Genomic DNA, 6000 nt, shown 5'->3' with positions numbered 1-6000 from the left:
TCTTCTGTGAGGTTTAGACTTGTATACAGACTTGGATCTCTATATGGATGTTTAATATGCCTCTTAAACTAATATAGCTAAGACTTAACTATTGATTTCTCCTATCAAAAAAAAAATCATTCCTAATAAACCTTTGTTTGTATCCCAGAAAATAGCACCACCACTTACTCAGTTGCTCAGGTCAAAACCCAAGACATTATGTTGGATTTTTCTCTTTCTCTCAATTCCACATATCACCCCACAGCCTTGTAATCATGACCTTCAGAATGTATCTTGAATCCTGCCACTTCTCACCATCTCCACTGCTCCCACCCCACCCCAAGCCATCATCTTGGTTCCTTGGACCACTACAGAGCAACAACAACAACAACAAAATAAATTGAATACATAGAATGTTTCACAGTGATAAGAGCTAGGAAGTAGGATATGCGGTGCTGAATTAGGGACTTAAAATTTTAGATGGGGTAGCCATTGAAGGTCTCAGGCTTTGAAATGGGGGTGTGCCTACAGTGTTCAAGGAACAACAAAGAGACACATATGACTGGGGCAGAGTGAGAAAGAAAGGAGATGAAGTCAGGTCATAGGGGTAGGGGGAGGTGGCCCAGTAGTCAAATCATGCAAATCTTTGTGTATCATAATAAGGACTTTTGCTTTCACTTTGAGTAAGACAGAAAACCACTAAAGAGGTCTGAACAGAGGAATGACAGGATCCGACTACATTTAACAAGATCATTCTGCTGTGGTGTTGAAAGTAGATTACAGACAGCAAAGACACAAGCAGGGAGATCAGTTGGAAGTAATCTATACAGTAAGTAATTCAGTAATTATAGTAATCTACTTTATGGTAATCCAGAAGAGAAATGATGTGACTTTGACCAGAATGAGGGAAGCAGAACTGGGTGTAGTGGAAAGTGGTTCAATTTTGAGATCTGTACATACGTATATCTGTGTGTATATATGAAAGGTAGATGATAGATATGTAGATAGATCATAGTATCATAGTATCCTAGGAAGAGTCCAATCATAGATGCCAGACAGCCATAGGTGTCAATCAGGGCTCTATTACTAATCATAAGAACAGTTCATAAGCCTCAGTTCCCTCATCTGTAAACATGGGGGAAATAATACTCTCTAAAGTAAGTATTCTAAAGGCTAAATAGAATGTAAAGGTATTCTAAAGACTAAATGCAATATTTTATATAAAGCAAATAGCACAAAATCTACTACATAGTAGATGCTCAACAAAAGTTTGTTTTTTCCCCTTTCCTTGCTTAGCTAACAGGTGGCAGAGTTAGAGCCAAGGTGCTAATATCCAGATCTGTGGCCTTTCTAATACACACCCCCTATTGTTATTTTTCTCATATGGATATTTTGGGGGCAGATATCTTTCATCGGACCTCTTGTTAAAAGACTTACATTGTTCAATCAGCAGATTTTTATTTTCTCCATACACTCTTTCAAAAAAATTTTTTTAATGTTTATTTATTTTTGAGAGAGAGAGTGCAAGTGGAAGAGGGACAGAGAGAGAGAGAGAGAGAGAGAGAGAGACAGACAGACAGATTCTGAAGCAGACTCCAGGCTCTGAGCTGTCAGCACAGAGCCTGACGTGTGACTGGAACCCATGAGCCGTGAGATATGACCTGAGCCAAAGTCGGACATTTACCGACTGAGCCACCCAGGTGTCCCTCTCCATACGCTCTCAACATGCTCTTTAAAGAAGTAGCTGCCAGTGTGATTGATAAATAGGCAAAACAATGGTCTTTCTTGTACTAGGAGGAGTGGAGGATGTTACCATATCACAGAATTTGTGTGTGTCCCCAATAACCTGCCTAGCCAGAGTCAAAGAAGTAAGCAGACCCATTAGCCAAGTGACAGTCTTTGCTGTGGACACCCAGCAGGCACTTGAAACCTCAGCAAGCCATTAGTTATCCTCCTCCACGTGTGGGAGGTAGCCCCAGACCTCTCCCCTGTGGAGACTGAGCTTTAAACTTTACCTTGAGCGCTGACCTAAGTGAGTATGATGCCACACTCTCAAGGTCAGACCCCTGTGGTACTAGGTAACCAGTCAGTCATTGCAAGAACTCTGAAAGTTTCATAAACCCCTTCACTTCTCTTAATAAAGAATTATCCTCCATGGGGCACCTGGATGGCTCAGTCAGTTAAACGTCTGACTTTGGCTCAGGTCATGATCTTGCAGTTTGTGGGTTCAAGCCTCGCATCAGACTCTGTGTTGACAGCTCAGAGCCTGGAGCCTGCTTCAGGTTCTGTGTGTGTGTATGTGTCTCTCTCTCTGCCCCTCCCCTGCTCATATTCTGTATCTCTCACTCTCCCTGAAAAATAAACAAACATTAAAAAAAAATTTTAACAATAAAAAGAATTATCCTCCACACCCTAAAATCATTCTTAGGCCCACAAAGGAAACTACCTGAGAAATCCAGAGATTAATCCGTAATTTTTGTGTGAGTGTGTTGAGATTAATAACAGCATTTAATTCTATGAAGAAGGCTAAAGAAGGTACTTTGAGGACATGGGCTTTGCAAATGGCTTTTGCTTGTATGGTTATACTTTTTGCTACTAACAATCCATTCTCTTTTCAGGGACTTGTCACTTGAGGAAGTGATATCCTCTGCTCACCCGCACAGCTTCTTGGCATGCCAACCACAGAAAAACCTTCCCTGACCACTCCAGCTGAAGTACCCCTTCTCCACACCCTACTCCATCCCCTGATTTAGTTGCTATTTCATAACATCTATCGCTCTCCGAAATGATCTGTGTATGTATGTATTTACTTAGTCGTTGCCTGTCTCCATTACTAAACTCTGTATGACATGTAAGCAGCCCTCTCTGTTTTCTTTCCATAGCCCCCAGGGAAACCCATACTTGATGTAATCTGATGAGTGGAGAATGGATGACTGCATCATAGTTAAATTTATTGACTATTTAACAGTATTATAAATGTTTTCATTTAATCCTCAAAATAACCTAATAAGTAGGTACTATTATTATTCTAATTTTATAGATGAGAAAACTGAGCCCTAAAGAAGTGAAGTGACTTGCCCAAAGCCATAGAATTTGAATCCAGACACCATGCTCAATCTATAACATGGTGCCCTCAATAAATATTAACCCTCTTCCTAGCCCAGCTCTGAACAATTTGAGAAATAAAAGAACAAAAATGGAGATCAAAACATTGCCTTTATTATTGACAAAGGCCAAACTGGAGGGCATTAGGCCTTTTCTTTATTTTTCTTTCTTCCTTCCTTCCTTCCTTCCTTTATTCCCTCCTTTCCTTCTTTTTTTCTTTCTTCCTTTTCTTTCTTCCCTCCCTCCCTTTCCTTCTCTTTCTTTCCTTTTTTCTTTCTTCCTTTCTTCCCTCCCTCCCTTCTTTCTTTCTCTTCCTTCATTCCCTCCTTTTCTTTCTTTCTTTCTTTTTTTCTTTCTTTCTTTCTTTTCTTCCTTGAGAGTGGAGGAAGGGCAGAGAGAGAGGGAGAGACAGGATCTCAAGCAGGCTCCTCACTGTCATCATGGAGCCCCATGTGGGGCTCAATCCCAGAAACCATGAGATCATGACCTGAGATGAAATCAAGAGTTGGACACTCAACTGACGGAGCCATCCAGGTACCCCTAGGCCCTTTAGGAAAAGAGACTTGTTATAACTGAACCCTGGATTTGGCAGGCCCGCACTCTTAGCCCTAGGCAGCAGTACGGAAGATTCCTGCCAATATGGACTTACAGCAACAAAGGAACAGAGAAAAACTCATGTCCTCAGAAGGCAGGGACTCCCAAAAGCAAAAGAGGGTTGCCAAACCAAGCAGGCCAAATTATTCTTCCCAAACTTACCAATCAAATAAGTCATCCAACCTTCCCAGGGACAGGAGAAATAAAGGGGCACAAAGGGGCCAGAAATTTCAACCACTAGTTCCTTCTATGGAAAGAAAACACCAGGAATGGGGGAAACATGCCATTCTAACAAAACCTCATGCATACTGGGGCACACACTCATACATGCACACATACACAAGTACGTGACCAGCACATGCACACTCCACAGAGTGCACTGGACATACTTCATGCAGATCTCAGCTCAAACAAGGATCAGGGCAATTGTTTCAGCTTTGAATGATATCACATAGCCAACTCTGGCACAGTGATTTGTTGCCTCTGATGCTCTGACAAGTGCAGATGAAGCGGGATTTAAATCAATGCCATTTTTGTAGATTTTGGAACACTGGTTCAAATAAGGCTGTAAAAGAGCTCTAAAAAAAAAAGATAAACTAAAATAAAAATTGAAAAATATGAATATGAGCCCATTGGGGATCCCAGGTCCACTTGAGCACCCCCTAGCTGGCAGTACACAGAGAAGAGAATGAGCCATCCCTGCTGAGCCCTTACTAAATTCCTGACCCACAGAAGTATTAATAGTGAGATGTTTGCTATTTTGAGCCACTGGTTTTAGGAGTAGTTTGTTACACAGCAATGGATAACGGATACAGGAATAAATGGATGCATTATTTCATACATTTTATTTTTTATGAAACTTTTTTCCATGAGATGTTTGTATCTAATAGACTCTAGGAAATGCTGATCTAAGTAGTTAACATAGTGGGCACATTTAAATCACAGTGAGGCAGCTTTTGACAAAGTGACTGCTATGGTCTCTGAAATCTCATCCTTAAAAGACCTAAGTTATTCTGATGTAATCTCAATAGTATATGTTTACTTTTGTTTCCCTTGCCTTAGGAGACATACCTAAAAAATGCTGCACAGTGAAGAAAACCATCAACAAAACGAAAGCCTAACAAAACAAAAGCAAAAAAGCGACCTACTGAAGGAGAGAAGATATTTGCAAATGATATATCCAATAAGGGGTGAATATCCAAAATATATAAATAACTTATACAACTCAACATCAAAAGAGCAATCTGATTAAAAAATGGACAAAGAACCTGAGAGATATTTTTCAAAAGAAAGCATACAGATAGCTAACGGGCACATGAAAAGGTGCTCACCATCACTAATCATCAGGGAAATACAAATCAAAGCCATAATGAGGTATCATTCTCACATCTGTCAGAATGGCTAAAATAAAAAGGACAAGAAGTAACTAGTGTTGGTGAGGATGTGGAGAAAAAGGGAACCCTGTGCACTATTTCTGGAATGTAAATTGGTACAGCCACTGTGGAAAACAGTATGGAGATTCCTCCAAAAATTAAAAATAGAAATACCATATGATCCAGTAATTCCACTACTGGTTATTTTATCCATAGAAAATGAAAACACTAATGTGAAAAGGTATGTTTATGTTTATTGAAGCATTATTTATAATAGCAAGGTTATGGAAGCAACTCAATGTCCATCGATAGATGAATAGATAAAAAGATGTGGGTGTGTATGTGTAAAAATATATGTACATGTGAAATTTACATATATTATACATATATTACATATATGTAATTTACATATATCATATATATACACATATTATATATAATGGGCTATTATGCAGCCATAAAAAAGCATGAGATTTTTGCCATTTATGGCAACAAGGATGGACCTATTATGCTTAGTGAAATAAGTCAAACTAAGAAAGACAAATACCATATGATTTCACTCCTATGTGGAATCTAAAAACCAAAATAAATGAATAAACCAACAAGAAGCAGAGTCAGACCTATAAACACAGAGAACAAACTGAGGGTTGCTACAGGGAAGTGGGGTGGAATGATGGGCAAAATGGGAGAGGGGGAATGGGAGATACAAGCTTCTAGTTATGGAATAAACACATAAGCCGTGGGAATAAAAGGCACAGCATAGGAAATATGGTCAATGGTATTATAGTAGCATTGATGATGACAGATGGTAGCTACTTTGTGGTTGATAAGCATAGCATAACGTAGATGCTTATTGAATTATTATGTTGTACACCTGAAACTGTGACACTGTATGCCAACTGCACCCCAATTTTAAAAAGAGAGAGAGTATATATTTTAAAAGATAAAG

The sequence above is a fragment of the Herpailurus yagouaroundi genome, unplaced genomic scaffold (genome assembly GCF_014898765.1).
Source record: "Herpailurus yagouaroundi ecotype Mexico unplaced genomic scaffold, PumYag 140, whole genome shotgun sequence".
Lineage (NCBI taxonomy): Eukaryota > Metazoa > Chordata > Mammalia > Carnivora > Felidae > Herpailurus > Herpailurus yagouaroundi.
The sequence above is the reverse complement of the archived record's forward strand: the minus strand, read 5'-3'. Positions refer to the sequence as shown.